Below are 17026 nucleotides of genomic sequence, written 5' to 3' on the forward strand. Positions count from 1 at the left end.
TGTATGGCTTGAGTTGCTAGCTAAGACACATGGTTAAGACTTGAAATATTACACTTTTCTCCTTTGTAAATATATCTGAAAGGTTAGCACCAGCAAAGCATGCAGAGTCATCTTATAAAAACAAAATCTGAGGTGCATCCGTAAAGATTTTTGGCCAAATTAAGACATGATGTTTAAGCAGGTGCAGCTTCCCCAGTGTGTGGATAGAGTTTGCCATAAACTGCAGCCTAGAGTTATTGACATTAAAAAGCAGGTGGAATAAGTTTATCCTGTTTTAATTGGACTATAATATTCTCTCATTAAAGAACAAAGCAGCCACCTTGGCATTACAGGCACAGAAATCATCGCGACTTTCTGCTGCCCAGAAAGTCTAGAAAGCTGCTGCTTTTTTTCTTTTCTTGTCTTTTGATCAGGTATTTAGAACAGAAAGAGCATGTTATGTTTCTTTCTCTCACAGACCTGGTGATTTTTAATACAATTTTTCCATGGGCTGTGAAGCCTGAGCTTTTTTATGGAAGAAAAGAGTAACCATTGTCCCTTGGTAACTATTCAGGCATGTCTGCAGCTTGTCTTGCTGTACCCAAATTAGCTTGACCTGAGATGCTGGGCAAACTCTTGAAATACCATATACTCATTCTCTGAATTAAGAACCCACTGGTGGTGTTTAATTTATATAGGGTTTTTCTTATGTACAGATATTTATACTTTTTCATACTGATGACATCTGAAAGGCAAGAAATGGTTTGAGTGTGAAGAATATGACTGAGGCTCGGCAGTTCTGTGTCCTCCTCCTCCCCATTGCCACTCATTTCTCATCTAACTTTTGAGCAAGTAATTTACATCTCTGTGCATCAGTTTCCCAGTGCACTTAAAGGAGGTTTTACTGCTACTTCAGAATAATTCATTAGTAGCACTAATATTATTTCCTATCTTCACCTATATTGTTCCATTGGGATACAGACTCTGTGCCTACGCAGTAACTGGCAGGAGAAACCCTGCTATAATTGTGGCTCTTTAAATGTTTGTAAGTATCTAATTAGTAAAAGCTGGTTTGCCTAAACTATCCCACCACACATGTGGATGTGCCACATGATCAGGCAACGAGACACCTCAGGAAGACAGTGATTCTCCAGCTGTCACTCATCATTGGTCTGCCTCTGTTCCACTTTCAACCTCCCTTCCAGTCGTAAGTAGGAGGACAACCCCTCCCATTTATAGCAAGTTCAAGCTACAGACATATAGTACATACATTTCCAGTTTCCATGCTCCAACAACTGTAATGAACAATCACTTCTCCTGACCTCCTATGGTGCTGTGTGCTCTCCACTCCACATGAGGATGGAGAAAAGTCAATGTTTCTTTGGAGTCCTTCAACACCTTTCAGGTTCAGCCCCTTAGCAATTAATGGATGGCTTGAAAGCTTGCTAGAAAATGTGGTTCTTTAGCACTGCAGCACTTCCTCATTTAGTACTTTGCAAGTGAGTTGTAAAAATTTGCCCTGGAGACAGGGAAATGCAAATATAAATTAGATGGAGCACTAATAACATTACATTACAGAACAATGCAAACTGTTTTGGACACCCCACAGAGAAGAAATCCATGCATTCCTTTCTGAATCATCTTTATGGAAATTTCTGTAAACGTGCCGTTATTAAAAGAGAGTAGCAATTATTTCCTTCTTTGGTTCATCAGTTGCAGAGAGGGGGAGAATCGGCAGGGGAATTAATTTTGTTTTCTTCCCTCTTCTTCTGTTTTTCTTCCATGTGCTTGTCAGAGAGCTCTCACATGACAGGAACCAACAGTGTGGAAGTGTCCACTGGTAGAAGAGAGCAAGAAGGACGGGAGAAGCGGTCAACATCGTTACAGATGGGGCTCCGTAGGTGGAAGTAGTTAAGCGAGTAGCAGAAGCAGACAAGGTTGCAGCTAACAAGGCTACTCAGGAAGCCAAAGCCATTAAGATATGTTGACATAACATTTGCAAGCTTCACAGGGGCCATCATTATAAATTAGATTTAGTATTGATCAGACAGTTCAGCATCGGGGCTGGAGGAAAACTGGACACAGTTCTTTACAGAATTGGCACTTCAGATTCTGCTTTCTGATTAACACAGAAGAGCAGAAAACCCCCTTCTCCTCACTGACCTCAAATGGTGTGACTGCTGTCCTCTTCCTGGGGGCAGTCAGAAAGTTGCAGCCATTTGGAGTTGGTATAATCTTTCAAAATTGCAGTTGCAGTCATAACAAGGACATTTAAAATGTGCCTGTAAGATACAGGTTAAATCCAACCCATCTGCAAATGCTAGCAACTCCTTGCTAATGAGGCCTACTGGAGACTTTGCAAGCCTGTCATTCAGGATGAAAACCGGCTGGCTGTGTGTTGCAATGTGTACCAGGTAAGGGATCTGGTGATTTAACACACAGCAAGAAAGCAGCTTGTGTGGCTCGTTAAATCAATGGGGATCCCAGCCTTACACCTCGAATTATATGCCCTCTCTTCTAATATTCACCTTTTGCTGTGCAACACCCATGCCTTCCTTTTTTTTTTTTCTCCTTTCTCTTTTTTTTTTTTGTTTTCTTTTGTTCCAGCAGTGTATTTTCATGCCTTTCCAGTAAGCACCACCAGAGCAGAAAATACGCAAGGTTTGTAAGGAAGCTACAGGTAATTCACTGCAGCTGAAAGCTTCTTTGCCAAAATAAAGGTTTTGCTGCCTTCTCTATCACTTGGCAGTGTTTAAATTCCCAAAGAAAATTGCTTCCAACAGCTTGACAAGCTGCAATGCATCAGCCTCACACCCAGGCCCCACAGCATGCAGGGACTGAGTGCTCTCACCATGCCAAGCCCTGCATGAAATGCAGCTGGCAGGGGAAGATGATGGTGATCCACCTCACCCTGCTCCCATCACCCAGTGGCTAAATACCCATCCTGTGGTGCTTGACACTGGTTCAGACTTTTTCCCCTGCCCAACCGATCTGAGTTCAAGCTCCAGATCTCCGAGGTTTGTGCAGAAGTGGAATGGTACTCCCTCTGCTTGCTTCTTCCTCATGCAAGAACACAGTGATGTTGTCCCAGGTGTGAGCTCCATGCTGCCCCCCTGCCTGCGGCATTTCTGAGTGGTTGGTATTGGCATCTCACCACACAGACTGTAGGTCTTGTTGGTCCCAGTTCTAACACTCCTCAAAACATCATTTGTTTGGGCATCCCAGATACCACACTGGCTGTGTAGGGGTTTCATGTTGTGTTCACCATGTCCCCCTGTGTGTCCAGCCCTCCGTGCCTTGCTCTTCCTACCTCTTCCCACTCCCAGAGGTAGCACAGGGTGTCTCTGGCCCTGAGCAGATGTTTGTGGTCCCCTGGGCAGGACTGGCACTGGCCTTTACTTATGCCTCTCCCCTCACCCTTCTGGACAGCTGCCTCCACACAAACATCCCGTGTTTTAAAATGTCTCATGTCCATTGGCAGCCAATAGTGAATGTTTGCTCTTAGGCAACTGTGACCTGGAAGCAGCTGCTGTTAAAATGGAGAAACCCCAGATGCCAAGTCAGCATTTAGCGATTAATCCTAATGAAGTATAACCTCCCTTTTCCTTGCCAGTGAGGAGAGATGAAGCTCCAGGGACAGTGAGGCCCAGCTGGGCTTAGCCCTGGTTCCTGGGGTCATGCCGGGCCACTGCTACTGCCTTTCATCTGCTCTTCCAACCTCTGCTTGCAGCAGAAAGTGTCTTCTTGCAGTCACTTCCCACCTCTCGGGTCTCTGGTGGGGACGGGAAAGTGGGACGTGCCCTTCTCAAGACACACAGAGGAAACCAGGGTTGCTCTGGGGACGTAAGGGGTGGCTCAAAAGTAAATTAAACCCTTTAGTTAGGAGGAACCGACTCTCTGCTGATCCCTACAGCATCAGGCTTCAATAACCCTTATGGGATATTTTTAAACATCCCCTTGGCTTCAGAGAATTGTGGGATGTGTGGTCAGCACGCTGGTGGCTGTGGTTAGGAGCCAGTGAGGGGGACAGTGTTGGGGCGTGAGGGAGCCAGGGGGCTCACACGATTTCTCTGGAAGTGGAGATCATCTCCCTCCACCCATAAGCCACAGTGATGAATTATAGCTGAGTGGCATGGGGAAGCAGCAGGCGAGCAGAGGACAAAGGCTGGTGGTGGGACAGGGGCTGCCAGCATCCTCCTGCCGCCTCATTGTGGTGGCGCGAACAGGGGTGCTCGAGTGCCTGACCACAGAGAGGGCTGGGAGAAAGAGGCTCTTTAAGTGAGACTATTCAAGCCTTTATGTCTCATCTCTTCACCCGCAGTGCCCCAGTAAGGAGCAGAGACTTCCCATAAATTGCAGTTTAAATCCATAATACCCCTGCACTAAACTGTCATCAAATGGTTACAGGTAAAATAACGAGACAAAAATGAAGGCTCAAGAAAGATTTTTATTGCTTTTAAAAGGTCTTTCTTGCAAGATGCTTGTCTTTTATTTCAAAGACGGTGATGAAGAGTATTAAGAAGGCGGGGGGGCGGAATGGAGCCCCCACATTTGAACTGGGGAAAAAACAATACTTTAATCACCACTCCTATTTATAACATAATCTTTCTTACATTTTGTTTCAGGGTGTTTTATTCAGTACATCTTTTGTAACCATTTCTCTTTTGACTTTCTGGAAGATTATACTAAATGTCAAAATGTCTCCTTGGGCTCATAAAATGATGCCATAATAAAGCATCATTTTAACTTAGAATGGGTAAAACAACCTATAAAATAAAACTGAACATTTTGACATTAATTGAAAAAGTTACCTGCTTTTCTAGTTTCAGCAGATTCATGTCAGCATTAAAAAAAATAAATTAGGTTACGGTTTATTACAACATGTGATGACCTTTAAGTAATTTTATAGCACTTTATGGTTCTGTTGCAGTCTTCTAATCAGCATTGTGTCTGAAGAAAATGATAAGCAGACTTTCTCCTTCCTCCAAAGTTCTGTTAATTTTAATCCTTATGCATGGAGCAAGATTCCTGCTGCAGCCAGGTGAGTCAGTTTATTTTACAGTTATTTGAGTCTTGTAATGTCCTCCTGATTACACTTTTTTTTTTACATTTATTAACTTTCGAGAGTTTCAGAGCTGTTTTATTACCAACTAAATGTGAATAAAAACTAAATATGGCCCCTACAGCATTCAGACCTATTCCTTTAACTTTGAACACCAGTAAATAGTTCTGCTAGAAACCATGCATAATTTTCCATTGGAATACTTTCTTGTACTAGCTGCCATTTACACAATGAATGTACCCTCAAGGTAAATTTATACTGGCAGTTTTGACGCATGTTTACAAAATGCAGAACACCGCACAGGAACATACACAGAAACACACACTAGGAGGGTGTTTTAATAAGGCTACAAAATTATTTTAGAAAGTGTCTGCAGAAAGACACCCTGCAAGTTTTCCTAAGTGAGTTTTGCAAATTATTCTTTAAAAAAAGGAGAGAAAAATACATTAACCAAATGCTTGTAGCTGAAATTAAAATGTCCATGATACATTGCTTGAGGATAATAAATTTACCCCTTCTGTTTTTGCTGTGATCTAGTTATAACTGTCTTAGAATATAACAGAAGATACATGCTTTAATTTAAAGAGGTCAGAATTTAACCCTTTGGAGAGTTGAATAAAAAGGAAACGAAAATGGTGATGAGAAACAGCAAAGCAAAGCCAGCAACCAAAAAGCCAGCAAGAGGCTGGTGCTGCTGCCTTCTTGGTACAGGCTGGTAACAGCTCCTAAGCCAAGAGTAACCTTGGCTGACTGCTTAGATCAGTTTTGTTCCCAGCATATATCTCATCGTTTCTGCTCATGTGTTAGATCTATTATTATAAAGCATTGTAATTCCCACTGTCATACAACTAAGAGAAAATATTTCTAAAGCTTAGCAGTAAGAACACAAAACAGTTTAGATTCTATTGTCATCTTTAATCTGCTGAAGCATTTAATTCCTTTTGTTATACTGAAAATTCTATATTTCTGTTATTGTGTCCAGAGAATTCTGGTGGAAATTATAAGTTTTCTCAGACAAAGTTGTGTTTGACTATTTCTCTGATGAGGTGAAAGGTCAATTTGCTTATAGTTTCCATGCTTCATTAAAATTCAGCTTCTGTGCTGTGTAATGTGGGTAATATTAATTTTCTAAACATTGATGTACAGCAGCTGCTAACTAATTTCCATAATGGTTGTTCTATTCTAAGGGCATTAAACCTGAAACAAGGTGGATCCAAATGGAAAAAAATGTAGATGATTACTGGCCATCTGCCAAAAAGACTCTTGGGGACATGAAATTTCTGGAATCACTGAAGGTTCATTTTGATCAAATATTCATATTCTGAGCCATGTGTCAACAATTTTGCTGTTTAAAGACAAGGAGGTTGTGGAGGGGAATATTGACGCCATCCTTCACATGGGAGTTTGCTTTCAGACTTCTTATATAAAGGAGAATATGTTGTTAAAGAAGAATGGAGTTAACGTTAAGAACATTAAGATGTGTTCAAAGGAACGTGCAAAAGTAACAGAGACACAAATTTCTTCCCTTGGGAAAAGGGAGTGTGGGAGGAGACAGGTCATAGTAACACACTCAGCTTTGAAGTCAAGCATAACCATATGCATGACCATTTGGGAAATGCTTCATGTATTTTCATTTCCACAGATTCATTATATTAACGCCAGTAGACAGGACTACATTTTTTAACTGAGGGAGCCACAGTCCTACATTAATAGATTCACATGCCTGGGTAAAGTCCCAGGCTTTGGGGCCTGAACTGGTAAACCAGCCAAAACCTTCTGATTGCATCTACTCCATGGTATTTTACTGCTCTGTTCCCGAAAGACACCTCCTTCTGGGAGAAATGTCCTGCTCTGTCCCATTCGGTCCCATTTTGCTTATTGCCAAATAGTTTACCAAGATCCATCTGTGATCAACAGTGAGGTTTTCCAGCAGATTATTTTTCTATTCCTGAACATTTCACAAACCACCCCTCATTTTCTCAAGTGTATTTGATAGGCGATGTTACTCAAATATACATCAGCTCACAAGATATGCACAGTGTGGTTGTGTGATTTGTCTTCATTACAGCTTCAGTATGACTGCACTTCTTGGTTATGTGGTGCTGCACATGACGGAGCGTTTTCTTCTTGGTAAGCTGAGCCAAAATGTTATAATCCAGGGAAGCTCTGTACGCAAATGAAATGGTGATGGGGGCTGTTCTGCCAGTGGAGGATTGATTAGTGCTCCACCTATGCTAGCCCTGCTTTCTTATCATTTCCATTTCCTCAACATATGTGCTAGGAATATCAAATTGTGAAAAATTTAATAAAGAGACAGCTACAGATGAAGGAATTCCTACCACTGGGAGATCCCTCTGGGCTTACTGAATGCCAGCCTAAGTGCTGATTTCTTCACTGGGAGCAATGAGAAGGGAACCAAGACAGGGCCAGGTATTTGGGGCCATCCCTAGAAGAGGGTATTGGCATTCCCAGGGCTTATTAGCTTGGGTTCTTCACAGAGATAACCCACCTTCCACATCAGACCATGGGCAGAAATTAGTTTTTATACCTGCTCCTGACTGTGCAGACCTAAACTGCCAGTGGTTTTGCACGTGGGAAATGTCAAATACAGCTTGGCAGTGGTCTATTTTTTACCTTTAACCTCCCTGCTGCCTAGGCTCCCCTGATTTCAGCTTTGCTCCCCTCCCTTATCCCTATCCCAGCAATGTTTAGGTCAGCCATTGATAGGATTTGGCTGTGTGTAACCCATGATGAGAAAGTTTAATGAACATCAGAAACAACTGCCCAGTCTGTCAGGGAACTGCACTCACCACTTCTGAATATTTCTGTGGCCTTCTAACTCACTTGTCAAGGCCTTTCCCTGCACAGGTGCAGACCTAAAGAGAAGTTTCTCTATTGCCCGTCTTCTTCTCTAACCTAGATGGAGCTGTGTGTTGCAGTGTGAAACATGGACTTCATACTCTCGGCCCTTAATAGTGTGTCCAGCAGCCACAACCTGGAGCTTCTGATTCAACACATGCCAACAAAATCCCCATGACAAAAAATTTTTAAAAATGTTTTTGGTTCTTTGTGCTCTGGTTTCATAGTATAAAAATGCCAAGCTGCATCCAATGGTGCATCTAGATCAGCTCTGTCTGAGCTAAAGCAAGATTAAATCAAGGCAAGAACCAAGTGATATTTCAGTTTCCAATAGTCTTAGTGACTTAGCTTAGCAGCTTCCTAAGCTAAAAACTGAGTTGGCACCTTTGTGATTAGTAGTCCTTGATGGATGTTTCTTTTGTTAATTTATCTCACTGCCTTTTCAACTGCTTTATACTTGGGCCCCAGTGAAATGAAATGGGAAATGAAGACTGTCTTGACTAATGAGGATCCTTAGTCTTTTTTTTTTTTATTGATATGATGTAAACACAAGTAAAACACTATATTTTTTTTACTCTTTCAGAATAGCTCTTTTCTGAAATTAGGAGAAACTTAACAATTCCCAGCCAAAAATGTAGTATTTTAGGAAGGGTGGATGTTTCTGTAAATAATGGCTTGGAACAAGAAGGGGAAAAAAAACTTCCTAGCTTTAAATATAGCACTGTAATGAAAGACTATAGTGTAGGAAATTAATGATTGCATTTTACCAAGCTGAACTGACTGTCACCACCTGCCCTCAGAGTGGCCATTTGATTTTAACCCTACTAAGAACAACGCATAAATAATTAAAGCTACCTGTTGGCATGATCCTGAGGCAATGGCCAGGCAGGGCTGGGGACACTGTTCCCACCCTGCAGGGCTGCATCCATATTGCTGTTTCCAGATGTGGAGGATTTGGGGACCACTCCCCATTGGCCCTTAATCTACCTTCTTTCACTCCAGGGCAAGACAGGTCTGGAAATCACAGAATCACAGAAGGCAGGGGTTGGAAGGAACCTCTGGAGATCCTCTTGTCCAACCCCTCTGCTTGAGCAGGGACACCTAGAGCAGGGGGCACAGGAACGCATCCAGGTGGGTTTTGAATGTCTCCAGTGAAGGAGACTCCACAACCTCCCTGGGCAGCCTGTTCCACTGCTCTGTCAGCCTCACAGTAAAGAAGTTTTTTCTCATGTTTAGCTGGACTTCCTGTGTTCCAGCTTGTGCCCATTGCCCCTTGTCCTGTCACTGGGCACTACTGAAAAGAGCCTAGTCCCATCATCCTGACACCCACCCTTTAGATATTTATAGGTATTGATGAAATCCCCCCTCAGTCTTCTCTTCTCCAGGCTAAACAAACCCACGTCTCTCAGCATTTCCTCATAAGGGAGATGCTCCAGTCCCCTGATCATCCTGGTAGCTCTCTGCTGGACTTGCTCAAGCAGTTCTGCATCCTTCTTAAACTAGGGGGGGATGCAAAACTGGACAGAGTACTCCAAATGTGGTCTCACAAGGGCAGAGTAGAGGGGGAGGACAACCTCTCTTGATCTGCTGGCCACACTCCTTTTAATGAAGCCCAGAATATTGTTGGCCTTCTTGGCCACAAGGGCACAGTGCTGGCTCATGGTCAGCTTGCTGTCCACCAGCACTCCCAGGTCCTTCTCATCAGAGCCTTTTTCCAGTAGTTCAGCCCCCAGCCTGTGCTGGTGCCTGGGGTTGTTCCTCCCCAGGTGCGGGACCTTGCACTTGCTTTTGTTGAATTTCATCAGGTTCCCCTCAGCCCAGCTCTCCAGCCCATCCAGGTCTCACTGAATGGCAGCACAGCCTTCTGGTGTATCAGCCACTCCTCCCAGCTTGGTATCATCAACCAACTTGCTGAGGTTAAACTCTGTCCCATCATCCAAGTCATTGATGAATATGTGGAACAGGACTGGACCCAGCACAGACCCCTGGGGAACACCACTAGTGACAGGCCTCCATCCAGACTCTGCTCCATTGATCACAGCCCTCCAAGTTCTGTTGTTGAGCCAGTTCTCTACCCACCTCACTGTCCAATCGTCCAACCCACACTTCCTTAGCTTGCCTGTGAGGATGCTCTGGGAGACAGTGTCAAATGTCTTACTGAAATAAGGTAGGGAAAACTGAGTTTTCAATGTTTATCACAGGAAAATAAGGACGAGCTGTGCAGGCATTATTTCAGCAGAGAATTAACCAGCTGGGAATGCCAGCACCCATTGCAAAAGTTGTGCTCATGATCTACTCAAAATAAAGGTGTTATGAAAGGAGAGAGAGAACAAGGTTTTGTGTTCTCCATTAAAAGTGTTGTTATAGTGCTCTCTGTTCTGTTATACATTTTATTAGGATAATAATTTCAGTAAACTACATCTGGCTTTCCCAAGGGCTGTCCCCTCAGGTTAAACAGGCTGCCTAAAAATATCTCTCTCGTTTTTTAAAATGTTCCTCCTTTTCATCTTCCTTTTGATGGCTTTTCATTTGAATTATTTCTCTTTTTATAAGATTACATTAGCACGTTTTTCCCCTTAATTCTATAATCTTTTCAACTCTAGGCTCCTTTGTACTTTGTGCTTTTGTACCCTTTTCTTCTCAAGTCCTTTTCATGTTTCCTCCCTTTTGTTTTTCCCTGGGAGCCTTTATTGTCATTTTATCCTTTATTTTTAGTCTTGAGCTGTACAGTAGGAAGTAATGCTAAGAAAATTGAAAAGGAAAAAGCTGCATAAGCCAATGTAGTAAAGAACAGTCATATACTGAGCCATAGGAGAACTTCCAAATGACGGCACAGTGGTGAAGCCCATATACTTTTTGTCTCTGCGGTGTAATACCCATGAAAAAATAAAACAGTGACATTTCCCTTAAAAAACGAAAAAGGCAAGCCAATAAACAAATAAAAATCCCACACCTGTGTGCGTCTATGACTTTGCTATAAAAATGGCCTGGAAATGGACCTCTTTGCAATGAGAACCTGAGCTAAATCCCCCACGCATTGAGATAAAAGTATTTTTAAGGCACAGATGTGGAGAGAATTTGCCTGGAGACTCCTACCAAGTGAGCAGAACCTGACAGTGACTTATCTGGGCTTGTGTTGGAAGCTGACTTACTGTTTTATGAGTTAGCAACTTATTGTTAAAATGCTTTCATGCTGATTTATGTCAAGATTGCCTGCTTTGTATAAAGAGGTATAAACCCAGCTATCTTTTATATAAATCACATTCCTGATAAAGTCTCTTTTCAGCTGAGGAGGTAAACGTGGCCAATTAATATTGGGAATTTAACAGATTGTTGCCACCATTAAACAGAACTATCTTTGTGTGCATCAAATCCCTTCCTCCTATTTTACTTTTCCATGCTGCAACTAAAATTGAAGAAAAGTTGAAGTTAAAAAGGGGATACTCCAAGCAGCAGCTCCCATGGACAAGTTCTGCATGGTGCTGGGTATTCATGCAGGCTCCCACCCTCACCTGCCGTGCAGAGCTGAGGGCACCCAGCGCCTGACCAGAGCACTGGGAGAGGGCTCTCACTTGCTCTGATCTCCTCCCCAGGGCTAACAGAAAGATCTCCTTTTCGTTCTTCCTTATTGTTTTTGTGCCTCTCCTTATGAACTTCACCTTCGGTGCTATTGGTTACCTCCAAGCCCAAAGTCGCGGACAGGTCCAGCCTCCACTCCCTTTGGCAGAGCTAGTCCTTTACTCCTGGAGTCCATGAAGGCCTTTGTACCAGAGCTTATTTTAAAATATTCAATAGCATTAAGTACTGTTAAGATATATATGAAAATAATCTTACTGTGTCAATATGACTTGGTGCAAAACTATTAGCTGAAACTATGAACTGGGAGGAAAGAACAGAATTGGATTGTGGGGTAAAGTAAATTCAAGCTTTTTCCCATCAGTGTTTCAATCATAAAGATCAGGCAGGTTCTAGATATATCTAAAGCAATAGGCAGGGGGCCTGGACTGGAATTCAGCTTCCAGTGTCTAGAAAGAGTCACTTACCAGCCCCAGTACCAGCACCTGTAGCCAGCAGGGCAATGTTGAAGTAGAGCCAGTGTCCCATCCACAAGCTTGAGCTGGAACTCAGGCTCAGGCTTGAAACCACTTCACTGCTCATCCCTTTTTGAACCAGGACACTGTGGGAGGCAGGAGGCACAAAATGTCCAAAAAAAGTCTAAATGTCTGCCGCTATGGACATGTGGGGCTGATGGCATTAGCCAACTGCATCCAGCTGTTCTACAAATATGTGTGTCCCACGTTCCCACCCCACCCCCCCCAAAAAAAACCAAACAACAAACTCATAAATAACCATCTAAGTTAAATTCTTCAGTCAGAAGCCCTGGCAGAGTGATGCTGTCATAAATTTTTATGGAGACATAAGCAGGGATGATGAGTTCTTGTGTTGTGATGTTTATTAAAGTGTTTATTGGAACCTTGTAGTACAGTAACAAATGATATCGTAAAACAAATTGGGCTGTTTCTAATGAGCAAAACAACACAAAACTGGATATCTGAGGCAGATGTATTTCTTTTTTTCTTTCAATTTCCATTCCATGAAGAATTACTCATATCTTCCTGAAATCTTTTCAATCACACTGAATTTAGAGCAGTGTACTAGCAAGAATGTCCCTTCTCCTATCTTATATATCTCACCACCTATTCTGTAATTATTTTGGTCTACTCCAGAGGTGACACATCCCTGAAGTCAATCCCTGTCTTTGTTTTGAAAGTCTAAAATTTTCAATAGTCATGGCTTATAAACTCAGCAGGGACTACTGTGGATAGTTAATATGTCTTAATGTTTTATTCAGACTGTAATGTCCTAAATTATTTTTCACCTGAGCTAGGTGTTTAAAGGGTTAAATTCAACCTTTTCAAAGATCACATGGTTGATCATAAAATCTTGGTAACCCTGCTTTCTGTGAGTGACGGTCCCCTAGCCATACCCTGTTCTTTTTGAGATGCAGGTCCATCTTAACACATCTAGTTCTGAAGGCATTACCAATGTCCTCTGTGTTGGGCTGTCATATTTCTTCTCTCTGCTTTCCTGTTTCCCTTCTCACAAGCCTCTGCTCATCCTGTCTGCTGAGACTGTAAAGTCTTTGTCGCAGTGGCTTTCACGGCCAGAGCTTTTGTCAGCTTTGCTCGGCTGGCATCATGGTGCTGTGGGGCTGGTGTGCAGCTGACAGCTCTGGTTTGAGGCCCATGGCCTTGCAGCAAAAGCTCAGGATGGCAGCAGCTGTGCCAGCACCTGGGCAGAGCTAAAACATCCAGGGTGGGAGAAAAGGAGTACTTTGCTCAGAGGTCAGGAATGTTTATGTCGAGTGCACAGGTAGGGGTGTGCAAACCCAGAGAGAAAAGGGAAAACCAGGTGCAGTGTAAGGATTGTGGGGAAATGCACGTGTCGGACCAGGAATGGCAAATGCCTGGGGAGAAGGGCAAGAAGGAAGAAGGCTGAGTGGTGCAGAAGGCTGGAAATCTTCAGTGGTTTGGGAAGTTTGGGGACAATATGGAAGACTTTCAGTGGTGCTGGGTGCTGGGTATAGGTCTGCTCCCTCCTCCTCCCTTCTCCCCATGAATCTGTGCCCTTGGACAAAAGGCATGGGGAAGGGGAGGAAGGTAAAGACATGGAGATCAGCAGTGCAATGAGCCTGTCCCTCTCTTCCCACCCTGGAGAAATCCCTCCCCACAGTACCACACCCTGACCCCAACCACAGGGTAGTGGCACATCCAGCTATGCAGGGAGAAAGAGACATCTGCTCTGAGGGTAGCTCAAGTGGCTTGAACTGCCAGTCCCCAACCCTTCCAGGAGAAAGTACAGGTAAAAGCAGGCAAAAGAGCCAAAGCTGCGGCAGCTAGAGCCGATCATCTTACGCTCACAGACCGTTAGCCGTCCAAGGGAGCTACCTGCTCTGCCTGTGCCTGAACTTTGTCCCAGCTCATCTTAAGGTAAAGGATGATTCAAAATGATAAATTGTGTATGTGTATCTACTCATAATAAGGGATGTCTTTCAGCTTTGGAGAATGCTGAATGAGCTGAGGAAAATAATTTTAAGTGGCATGAATTGTGGAAGCATATTTTATCTATTTATCAGCTTTTAACCTAAACCTACTTATATCTATTTATGAATAGCTACAGAGGGAGAATTGAGGCATAGAAAAAGTGGTGGTTTAGGCTGACCATATTTGTCCTAAAACACCTCATCTTCCCCACAAACAACCCCTTCAAAATGCAAATCTGTGGAAAGTTCATGCTCACCCCAGCATGAATGAATGCTGAAGCTGCTGTCACACGCGCTGTCACATCTCCAGCCACAGTCTGGCACCATTACACAGTGCTTATTTTTCAGACACAACTTCTTCAATTTCCTGCCCAAAGCAAGCTGTGAAAGGGAGTATCTTCCTCTGACACGCAGATTTTCTGTTTACGTAGGTAACTTTTATCTTGGGGGTGGGGTCCCATCCCCATCAGAATTTTATAAATCTTGCTAAGTTTTTTTCATTACTGTTCCGTCTTAATAATAATATGAATAACACGATGGAGGTAACTACAAGCTTCATTCAAACTTGTTGCAACATGTAACAGTTTACAGCATGAAATAACTATTATAACATATAACAAAACTTCCATAGATTTTCTTTCCTCTTTTTATTTTTAGGAGGCTGGAAGGCATTACTGAGTTCTCATGGGTTTGTGCACTGGCACAGTAGTCTTCAGTGGGAATTTTGCTGGTTAAACCTTGCAGAGATCAACATGTGGTGACAGGGGCTGAGCATGAAAAAAGAGCATACTGGAGAAAGTTAAGATGCTAAAGGTTGGGTTTTTTTCTTGACATATATTCTCATCTTGTTAGTATTACCTTGATGATGAGTAACCTCTAGGGAATGGCTTTTCTTGCGCTCTGTGAACCTCTTGAACCTCCCTTGGTTCAATGTGCACACACAAACACACCAAAAACCTTCAGCTGCAATCCCTACCAGCTAAACGTTGTTTTTGTCCATGAGGCTCAGGTTGAAACTTGGCTAGAAGGCAACACCTTGTAACTGACTGAGCAGAGAGGCCAATGCCAACAGCCTCTCCACTTCATTCTTCTTAACTTGGACAATATGGTTGTCAACCAGGAGGTTCAGGGCTGGCCCGGAGGTACCATATGAATAAGTCATTAAAAGGCAAACTTTTGATAGCACTTGTTTTTATCATTGCAGATAGAAAGACCTGGGAAACCATAGCAATATTTGCACCTGTTATTCTTTAAGTATATCCTCACTGCCATTATAGAGTCATACCTGTAATTTACTGCCCTGTCCAACAAAAGATAAAACTGTCTCTTTTTTTCACAAAATGGAGACAGGGGTTGGAAGGCAGAGACATAGCTGACAAAAACAGAGAAAGGACAAAGCTGTACACCCACTCTGAAAAACAAAGCAAGGCCAGAGCTTGCAAAGGCAACAGAGAGCTGGGGGATGCAGCAAGAGGCTCCCTGGGGGGAGGCATGGGCGAGCCAGACAGGACTAAGCAGCTACATTTGAGATGGTCCAGAGGGGAGGGAGTGTAATCAGTGTTAATTAATTACACTGTGTTTATTTTTACTCTGTTATTGAGTGCCCCAGGTGCTTTACTGGTGGAGAGGGAGGGCACACTAATAAATTGGTATTGCTGCTTATTATTATGTACTAATTTGTAGCAGCAGTTTGTGGGCTTTTTTTTTTTTTTTTTTAAAGCAAGTCAATAAAGATAATATTCCTCAAAGGTGATTTCCAGATAAGAAGGCAGTTTATCAGTACTCCCAAATTTCAGCCAGCTGTCATTAAGTGTGTCTCCTCGGCTTGTGAAGGGCTTTGTAGCTGGGTCAGAGCTCCTGGAGCTGGCTGCAAGGTTGCTAAGGGAACCGCTCTGTCCTGAGATTCTTCTTACGCATCAAACTTTCATCTTGCAAAATTTCTGTAGGCAAATCACTGTGAGATGAATGCTAATATGCTGCACAAGTGGGACAAGTGGGCTGAGGTAGCCAGAAGGACTGAGTCACATTTGTTTGATTTCATTTTTGTATTAGGTGCGTGCAAGGATGCTTATCTAAGTGCACATAAGTATATGGTATTACACATGCATGTGTGCTTCTGATATACTGTACTACAGGGATTGTCATTAATAATAGTCAGATTTGGGGGGGAGGGGGAGGGCAGGACACCTAGGGTTTTTTGGAAGGTGCTGCGCCAAAAACAATCAATATAAAGGTTACAAGAACAACCCTAATTTTGCTGTGCTTTGGATCAGGCTGAAGTGCAGGCAGTCTCGCTGGAGCTTTCCTGCCTCTAAAACAGGAGGCAATAGTCACTCAGACAAGCGATACAGGTTGAACTGCACAACTTTTGGAGCTGAAAAATTTTGGCCAAGAATTAGAAGCAAACTCGCCCTTAAGAAAAAGGCAGAGAGTAGATCACATGTCTCTTTTTGAGGTCTCACCTTATCAGAGAGGTCCATAGGTAGTCTGGCACACTGTGCACCATTTATCTATCTCAAAAAGTGGAAGGGTTGAGTCAACCCTGCTGGGATTTAAACCTTTGTTTCCAGAGTGTCTGGATATTTCAAAGGTGATACTTAGACTTCTAAGCCAGCCCCTCTGGCTTAGTTCATTATACAGTGGAGCAGCTTAGAGTGAACCCTGACCTACAGTGAAACTGTTGAAAGTGAAAATCCAGAATAGTTCCAATGATGATGTTGGCTTCCAGCAAGAGTAAAATTGGTTTATAAACAACTACAAAAGTTACAGAATTTAGTGTACTTTAACTATTGCTTGCTGCAACCCTTCTTTAATGCAATATTTGAATTTTACACAAGCCTTCATCTTAAATTAGTCTTACACTGAAATGACATGTCTATGACATGGGATACAGTCCATCAAGAGAGGGCTGTGATTCTTTTTTGGCCCTAGAAGTTCCCCTCTATTTCTAGCAACTAGCTAATGGGCTGATTTAAGATTGGTAAAAAATTAAAAATTAAATGTTTGAAAAGATTCCTTGTCAGCCAAGATTACTAGCCCTAAAGAATACAGGCTTGACAGACCATCATTTATAGATTGCTCAG

Source organism: Phalacrocorax carbo, chromosome 1, assembly GCF_963921805.1.
Source record: "Phalacrocorax carbo chromosome 1, bPhaCar2.1, whole genome shotgun sequence".
In the NCBI taxonomy this organism is placed as follows: Eukaryota; Metazoa; Chordata; class Aves; order Suliformes; family Phalacrocoracidae; genus Phalacrocorax; species Phalacrocorax carbo.